We start from the raw sequence: 10,025 nt of genomic DNA on the forward strand, positions 1-10,025 counted from the left end.
ATAATATTCCTGTCAATTTTTCTGGGTAAATTTGTATTTTGCCTGACGTGGTGCTTTTCACACATGAGCCGAGCCTAGTCATTTGAGCTAAATAACGACGATATATTTATTTCAAGTAACGTCATTAACTGGAAAATAGTATTCGAAATTCACCGTAATGGCGGTGGTTGAAAAAGGGGATTTCATTTTTTTGTTTAATTTTTTTTTTGGAAACACGATGGGGATTGAGTTTAGATCTACTGGAGTATCCTTATTCAAGGGTTGAACATTCGAAGTGTTTTCGTATTCGCGGTTGGAATTCATATTCACAAAACCGTGGTTGTCTCCAAAATCCATTGTAAGTGCTTAATATCTTGTGCTAATTTTAAAAATTCTACTGTGAGTTTGCTGGTTAACCTAGTTGATGTCAAACCTGGTTTTCAATTTAGTTGCGGCGACCATTCTGTGGTTGTAGATCGTAAGGCTGACATAATAGGCTAACCATAGATAGTTCAATTTATTGTATTAATTTCTTCTTTATTTGTCATATTTGTGTAGTTGTGATTCTAAATTAAAATGGGTAAGTGGCCGGGAAAATTGGAGGGCAGTAAGCTCAAACAATTAAGCAGGAATTATTGTTTGAAATTTGGATAATTGATTTGAATGTCTGTTGATATGTTGAGTTCAAGCTAAATACACTGTTACAAGTTAGCTTAATTAGGTTCGACATATCTTATAAGAAGTTAATTGAATTGCATCCCGAGTTATTCAAGGTAAACAAAATACTAAGTTATCCAGTTGAAGGCCAGAGTAGGAAAAAATGATATTTGCATTGGTGTCATTGGTTATTGACAAGCTAAACTCGTATCAGATAATCAAAAGTAATTCCTAAAACCACTAACTGTAATGGATAGGGAAGTAGGGTCGAATCCACAGTGTTATTTTACTCTTAATTAATTATTATAATCTAAATTATCGAGTAACATATATAATTTTATGTGAATTAATCTAAAGGAAATAATTAAACTAAGCAAATAAAATCAAGAGAAATATCAATAAAATAAAAAGCGTAGGGCATAGGTTCACTAATAAATAATATTTTGGGATGAAAGACAACAATCAATTATTAATGCATAAATTAACCAGATTATAAAGGATTTTCGCTACGTATTACAATCACAAATTTAATCTAGCGTTATTGAATCGCATCTCTCGAATCTTGAGTTAACCATTTATAAATTAACCTGCCTATTGAAACTAAGCCTTAATATCAATTCTCATATGTTGAATCTCGAATCAATATTGCGTAACTTTGAATCAAGGGGAAGTGTTGAATGACTAATTCAAAGTTAGTTGCTATCAATAACTATATACTAAAAGACACACCAGCAATGACATGTGTCATTTTCTGGTGTGTCCCTTAGGGTTTTTTATTTTTTTTTATTTTTTTTATTTAATATCTATATAGGAAAGAAATATTATACATAATTAAAACATTGCAAAAGATTAGAAAATATTTAATTTATCCTTCCAAATATATATTGGTACCATAAACTTCTTAACCTAATTTATGACATATGTAGAGTTACGTACTACTTTACTATTAATAAAAAACAAGGATTTTTTTGAAAAAAAGATTTTTGTAGTTATTCATGTACGAAACGCTTGCCAAGAAAGATATGAAAAAATATTTTATGTCAGTTGATTATTGAGAAAAAAAATGCAACATACATAAGAGAGAATGAATAATAGTTTGCAAAAAAGAAATCTATTTATAAGTTAAATACATATTGTTAAGATTTTCATTTGATTAACAAAAACAAAACGATATAAATTTGTTAGCGAAATATATATATACGCATTTTAAAGTTTCTATTTTGCTATAAATAGACTTTCATAATAAATTCATTTTACAAATTAATAACTTAGCCAGATTTAATTTTTTATAATTAAATATAATGTTAATTAAAGAATAGTTATTAAAAATTATCGTGCATGACACGGGACCTAACCTAGTTATTTAGCTAAGTTAGTGTTAGCAGTAACTTAGGATGCTATTTTAGTGGTTGTTAGTGGGTTAGTAAGTTTAAATTTAGGAAGTGGGATTATGCTCCCTATTTTTTAGTTTGTTTTTGTTAGTATGCTACACTATTTAAATGATGTACAATGCTTCTCGTAATTCAAGTTAATCAAAATCATCTTTTGTTTTCTACTATATTATATTGCTTCAACAATAAGTTGTGCACTAACAACATAAGCAAGCGACCATTCTACCAAAAACTAAGTTTCAAATCTGAAATATAGTTTGTTAGTGTTCAGCAACATGGAGGGTGTGGGTAACACCAGCATAACTAGAACTACGTATATGAAGTAGAGCATTTTAGTTGGTCCAAGGGATCGCTTGACAACTCCAATTTTCACTGGATATGATCCCATCATCCCCAAATGCAAAGATGAAACAGCATGGGGGTTAAGGCCAATGTCAATTAACTTTGACAAAATATTGCTACTCAAGCAAGTACATGGCGTAGCTCCTGTTGATGTTGCGGAAGCTGAAACTGAAGGAGAAATCTCCTAGAGAAACTTGTTGTTGCAATGCCATATATATACTTGTCTCCAACAACAGATGATATCATGCCTCGTATCCTTGATGAGGATAAGGAATGTATGTGGGTTATGAACTTGTCTCCAAGTTCCCCACAGCCAAAGATGTAGAGGAAAAGGCTGTTTGGATACAAGAGGATGTGGTCTAGGGCCATGGGAAAAATGAAGAAATTAAATTAGGCAGTTAGAAATGGTGGAAGGCAATCCCAGGGTTTAAGGAGTCACGTACAAAAGAGGAATTTAGTGCACCAAAAGTCAATGCTGCGAAAATGGCGGATCTGTCATTATATCCGATACAGGAGGAGGAAGAAGGTGGAGACAAGGATGATCAGAAGGAGGAAGAAGGTGGAGACAACGATGATCAGGAGGATGATCCAAAATCTGGTAAGAACACAAAAGGGATTAGTTTCGGCAGTTGTTTCAGGTCATGAACTTCTCTTACCATTTTTATTGCAGTATTATATATATATATATATATATATATATATATATATATAAGGGCTAGCATTGCACAACTCTTTGTAACGTAGTTACAATGGTTTTACTTAGCAAATTGTTAATATAATGTGTTGGGTTAATGCTTTGGTCCTGTAACGCCGCTTTTGAGTATCATTGTGTTTTAAGTTTATAAGCATTAAGGCATGTATTAATGTTATATGAAGTTATTAATGTTTTATGGATTGTACCTCTCATTATGTGATGTGATGTGTAATGCCTATTTTAATATATGATGTTAGCCATATTTGAAAATATAGATAGACTATGCCTTGTAGTATACAACCTGATAGAGAGTATTAGTTTGGCCCATAGTGATCTGATTTTGAATTGGGGCCAAACTGTGCATGTTAAGTTTAGGCCCAAATAGTGTAGTTGAAGATTGGGCCCAAAGTGACCCAGTGTTTGATTTTGATTACAACTACGAATGAGGGGTGGCAATTCGGGTCAGCAGGTCGGGTTCGGGTCAGATTTCGGGTCGATTTTGGGCATGCTTAGAAACTATTAAAAATAGTGTAAAACTTAATATTATTACGAAATATGAAATTTGGGTCAAATCGGGTCGAATTCGGGTTGTTCGGGTTCGGTTTAGGTCGGGTTCGGGTCTCTCTCAGTAACTTCGGGTCGGGTTTTCGTGTCGGGTCAGGGTTTTCCAGTCCTACTACGAATGGATAGTAGTTAATAAGATAACTTCTCGGGTTCATAAGTTCAATTAAAAACTGTCCAAAGAAATGAAAAATTCGAAAATTTTATTTATCAAGCAAAAAGTACAGACTGGGTTGTAAAAGGTACTAATAATTAACTTCAACCTGAACACAGATTCATATTGCTGAATAAGATTTGATTAGTTCTTTAGAAAACCGTTTACAAAATGCAAACGAGTAGGGTACCCATAATGTTTGATTGTTAAATGATTACCCATAATGTTTTATAGGGGATGGGAGTTGGGAAGGAGGTAATCTAACTTGGACCCGAGTAACATACTTGGTGTCTGTTGTATATTCCTAATTCCTTCTTAGAAAGCAATATTTTCTATACTAACCATGTAGAGTAGACATTAGAGTTACACGTTCATGAAACTTTCATTATTCTCATATACTCCCTACAATACTAGGCTAGGAAGATGCTTATTTAGGAATGGGCCCAAAGTGTCCAACTGAAGATTGGGCCCAAAGTGAGCAGGGGTGTTCGAGTACTTTATGTTTGGTGAATTGTAAGCTACTTGGTAAAACTATTTGAAGCACAGAGATAAACACATACCTATGGGGTATTGAAGATACTTTGTTGAACATTACAATGATGAATAAAGCATACTGGTACTTAAACTAGCTAAAACAAAAGCCACGACGCCCATCGCTTGCCTAACATACAAGTGACCACTTAAGTTCATGCCCTCTGATAACTAGACACAAAGTCGCAAAATACATAATGTCATCTTATCACATCAAACTAAAACGAACATAGATTAGAGTCTAAACATTAGCTCGATATAAAACAACTGAAACAGTGGCACTGGCAATACATAAACAAATGATCCACATTGAAATTAGAACATGGGCGAAATACAAGTGGAGGTGCCTGCGACAAGACTAGCATCCTCTACAACGAACTCGACTTGGGTAGAATCTGGTATGGATTGCGTAGCAGCTTTGCGCCTGAACTGAAACACCGAAATGTCAATTATTTTATGCAACAAAGCTTGATAACCACGTCATACTAACATACATAGCATTACACAATAATACAATTGAAATTTCATTAACATACTGGCATCTTCTTTGGTTTGTTAGTTGGGATGCTTTCATTAGCACCTTTGGCCACATCTCCAGATTGTGGTACCTGTAGAAGTCAAAAAATATGTGTAACAAATATCAAAGATGAAAAGCGTATGCCTCAAAACAAAAAGCAGTTTATAGAACTACCTTTTCCTTGTTCTTATTTGCCCTTTTATACCCAATCTCAGCAAATCCCTTGTTACGCAATCCTTTCAGCCCTCCTCTTCCCCTCTTCTTAGGCACTGGGTCTTTAGGTGAGCAGTGAATATCATTTCCCTCTTCAACACTAGGCATAGTATTGAGGTTACTTGATCAACATATGGGTTTTGCACCGTAGAGTTTTTCCCATTCTCATTCGAGCAGGTGTGTTGCGCAATGGCAGCACCATCTTCCGGGAAGGTTATAGAGACGGTTTAGTCCAACTTGTGCTTAGTGCATCGGCTTACGACGGAGTGTAGTTGTTCCAGACTTGTCAGCACCGTACTCAATGTCTCATCTTCCACCATTGCTGCCTCCTCGCAGATTGGCTCAAATGCAGTCATCGTCGTGTTATACCTTTTCCACACCCCAGTCTTGGTTGGATCATGGTTGGAAACCGTAACTCCTATGTGTTTCCTTAACATGTCTTTTCACCAACGATAAAGGATATATATTGTTGTGGAATCTTGACGACTTGACTTTCAAATCGGATTCTATCACAATTCGTTAAGCCAACTCCGAACACCTTCTATAGCCTTTGTCCTGCTCAAGCGAGAGCCTATTCTGACTTGCTTTCCAACACCGTCATTGGATTGGACTTTCCGGATCCCTTTTCTTCGGGCCTTCCTTTCAGGGATACCCATTCAAAAAGCAGAAAAGCGATGTCTGTTGTCAAACTTGCTACCATAGCAACCACTTTCGTAAGCCGAGGCCCACTCCCTGTAGGATGAAACTTTATTCGGTTCTTTTGATATTGAGTCTGACTCTTATATAAATATAAACACCGATGATCCAGTACCAGACTTCGCCTTTTTGGCTACCCTTCTTCTATCAACAAACAGGAAAGTTTAGATCAAGAATACGAATGATGTTCCTACAAAATATCCCATCAGTCTCAAATTACGGCATAGCAAACAACTTTTATTTCGGCGTGGAACGTTGCTGAATAAAACCTCCTCCTATATGTGAGAACAACCTCATTCTTTCCCTATAGAACAATCCATACATGATCTTCTATAAGATACTGAACTAGGTTATCTGAGACTGTTATCTTTTCACAGGGGTAGCATTACATCAATCTACAGCATTCTGTTTGGACTTCTTGAAACTTAGTGTCTGTATATATTTTTTGGAATAACTTTTCCATCGAAAAACCACTGACCAGTCTTCTGCTCTACTTCCCACATTTTGCATCAGCATCAATCTCATCATCTACTCGCTTCTCCCCTACCTTTTCATACTTTTGTGGGAACTCAAAAACCTTTGTTTTTCTATTCAAAAATCCATCGAAAAAGTTGTTTATATTCTCGATCAACTTGTTGAGTCGTCTTCATACCTGCCCAGAAAAAGTCTCTCATGAAAGCCGGTACCCATATATGCCGTTCTTTGAATAAAATTTGAAGCCAATAATTGTTTTCTAGTTTATAGTTAACAACAAATTCATTCCATCTATTCTCGAATTCCAGGATGGTAAAACTTTCATATACCACACACTTTAGCTCGCTTTTGAATTCTTGATACCTGCATCACTGACACATAATTGAACCAGGAACATACATACATAAATTATTCATCAAAACTTTACACAAAATAATTCAATTAACTTAGATCAACATTTACCTAGCACATTTCTTAAGATTTTCCGAAAGCTTTCTCATTTTGTGCCATATGCACCAGCCGTGTCTCGTTGTTGGCATCACCTCCTCAAGGCAGCTGCCTAATCAGTGAGTATTGCTTTGGGAGTTTTTTCATTCATACATTATAACCATTGCTTAAACACCCACCGTAAAGTATCACAATCTTCGTGAGATACTAGAGCACACCCGAGCAAAATTGATTGACCATGGTGATTAACGCCTACAAAGTTGTCAAACTGAAGATCATACTCGTTTGTCAAATACGTTGCATCAAAACATACGACATCACCAAACTCCTCATAAGCAGCCCGACTACGAGCATCAACCCACAAAACATCCTTCAACCTTCCTTCGCCATCCAACCGTTGTGCATAATTAAAATTCTGATTCCCGGCTTGCATTTGTTGAAAAAATTCCATCATAGCAACGGAGTCGCCTCTCTCCATTTTCAGCCTCCTACATTTGTATACCTCATGCTCGAGATCCTTAATTGTGTACGGCAGAGGTTTAGAGCCAACCATCTCTGTGCCTATGCACCCATGAATTTGCTTCACAGTTACCCCTTCCTCAAAATAATGAAGTAGCTTCTTCCTTACTCTTGAAGTAAAGTGTTTCATTCGATACTCTATCACAAGATGAGCATCGCCAGGAATAAGTGTGTACCCATTGACCTTCCCGATTTACACTAGCATAAATATTAGCTTCACACTCACATTTCTTCGACCTTCATTTACTACGACTCAACTCATCCACTCCCACCACTCCACCTATGACTCCACCTGAACCACTCACATCCATCACTTTTGCCCTCTTTTTGGCTTCTCGTTGTGCCCTCATATCGGGTCTCCCATAACACTCACACCTCCATGTCTTAGATATTCAGTCCCTCCCCTCACCCTTGGAATACAAACCCTGCACCCTATTCACTTCAAATCAATTTTGCTTTGCATACTACTTATAATAAGCTTCGACCTCTTCCCATTTCTTAAATATCATCCCAACCTTTGGTGCTTCCACGTAACTAACTACACTAACATGATTATTAGCTACTACTATTTGTACTGTCTCAACCGTTTTTATTGGGGATACGTACTGCATCCCCTCATCATTGTCTACATTGGGTTCTCCCCATCGACATAAGGAACCAACACATAGCAGTTCTCTTGACACCCAATCATTCGATCCTCCTGCTACAAACTACTACAGCCCCGAACCCCACTACCCTTATCTTGCACTCCTACTTCATCCGATTCTTCATTTGTAACCAACTACTTGTTAATTTCAGTACATAAAGTGAATCACAGCCTTTTATAAACATCAGAACTGAATTTTTGATTCTACCGCAATATGAATGACAGAATTTTAAGAGAATAACATTCAACAAACAAATCAAGAGTTCCAAATTCATTACAGGAAACCCAAGTACCCAACCCCCAGTATATATATGTTCCTAATTCCTAATTGATTAACACAACCTCTTCTTCTTAAAGCTCACTAAATATTTAATACTGACATGTCTAAACTTAATTTATAAGTAATGCCTGATTTGCAGACTTGGTCCTTCACATTCAACTAACATATTTGTTGGTAAATATGATATTGATAAAAAAAATAAAGGAAATTTTCCATATTCAAAGCCATGATTTAAACCTTCAGACCCTATAATGTTTTACAGTAAACAACCAACTTAAAATTTGATTCACTCTAGATAAGACTCTAGCAGTAAATATTGCAATCAGGTAATCACCTAATTAGAAGCACACAGGGGCATCCACGAAAATGGAATATATCAATTTGATTCACTTTAGATAAGACTTACTTCCATTGACAATCCCCATTATCATCGACTACGAATAGTCGCTAGTATATATATCTGCCCGTTGATATTTAGTCTCTCCCAGAAAATGCTTTACTGATTTCCTTTCCACAAATTCATATTATTTTTCAAAAGATGACCGCAAAATAACATCTGGCTTTATGGCAGACAAAGTGTTAAAAAATATTATGAACTATCTACACTGTATATTCATATTAACGCGCATCTTATAATCAAATTAGCTAAATCATTTATATAACGACACCATTGACTTCTGCAATTTTGCACTTTTCTAACAAAATCGAGCTATAACTCAGCTATTGCAATCTCAATTAATTTTTTGCACAATTGCACTCTTCAAACTATATCCGCATATACTCCACTATTGCACAATCAAATCAAACTTACCAGAAAACCTGACTAGACCGGCGTCTTTGCGCACTTTTACATACCACCTTCCTCCTCATGTACCATTCGATCTTCTTAAACCCATCAACATTGTTCTTCATCAAGATTTGCCCTCCGCCGGGATTTATAAGACAACTACTAGCTACTATTTCCATGTGCTAATAAGTTCGGGCATTAAATGAGACCTTCACGACTTCACTGAATTGCTAACATTGTCAAAAATTAATCTAACAGAGTTTTTTCAACGTTGCATATGTGGCAACAACAACTGTAATACCCCGTATTTTTGAAACATATTTTCTAATTAATTAATATTTTTTAAAAAGGGTATTTCAGTAATTTATTTTTACTATTGGATTTTGGAGCCAAAATGATATTTGAATTTCGGTGCCAAAAAAAATTTTAAAACTCAATTATTATTTGGATTTTGGATAAGATTTATAATCCAGTTATTTTATTTTAAAAACCGAATTATTTATATATATTTCGGATATTTTAATTAAGCAAATTTATATTTTATTATTTAATTAATAGGGCCGAAAATTCCTAATTAATTAGCTATGATTCTCAGATTTTCTTAGTTAAATTATTTAGTGAATTATTGATATTTTTCTAATTTATTATTTTCTACAAAATATATTATTTACACAATCATTTTTATTCCTTAAAAAATAGCAAAATAATTGCCTAAATATTTAAAGGGAGGTCCAAAAATATGAGCTTAGGAAAGCTCAAATTTTCGGCCACCATATTGTATTTTGAGTAAAATTATTTTGGTAATTTTTGTATTTTAATTATCTTCCTTAATTCTTATTTTCCATCTTATTTCCCTACCTTAAATCATTCTTGATTATTCCCCAAGAAAAGTCATTTACCATTTAATATTTCATGACTACATACTTACCTTATTTCTTCATAACCTAATCACCATAACCTAGACTTTCCATAATTCTCTAGCTCTCTTCTCCAAGTAATTTCCTGAAACCAATTTACCATAATTCTTCCTACATTCTCGTACCATAATTCTTACATGAGCTAGCTTATAAATACCCCCTCATACCTCTCATAATCTTCACACCAAAACCCAATTCTCTTCTTCTCTCTTATTCTTCT

At 35.0% G+C, this 10,025-nt stretch overlaps 1 long non-coding RNA gene across 2 annotated transcripts; it reads right to left on the reverse strand.

The window, feature by feature from the left end:
• Window positions 1-3,977: 3,977 nt before the first annotated feature.
• LOC110735648 lies at window positions 3,978-9,139 on the reverse strand. Of its 2 annotated transcripts, none has more exons than XR_002514144.1 (4): window positions 6,672-9,139; window positions 5,001-6,572; window positions 4,846-4,917; window positions 3,978-4,738 (listed from the first exon to the last, which is right to left on the reverse strand). It is a non-coding gene; the product is annotated as an uncharacterized LOC110735648 (long non-coding RNA). The 2 variants fall into 2 exon arrangements; XR_002514143.1 differs by having other exon boundaries at window positions 5,001-6,580.
• Between the last annotated feature and the right edge of the window lie 886 nt (window positions 9,140-10,025).

The sequence above is a fragment of the Chenopodium quinoa genome, unplaced genomic scaffold (assembly GCF_001683475.1).
Source record: "Chenopodium quinoa cultivar QQ74 unplaced genomic scaffold, ASM168347v1, whole genome shotgun sequence".
NCBI lineage: Eukaryota > Viridiplantae > Streptophyta > Magnoliopsida > Caryophyllales > Amaranthaceae > Chenopodium > Chenopodium quinoa.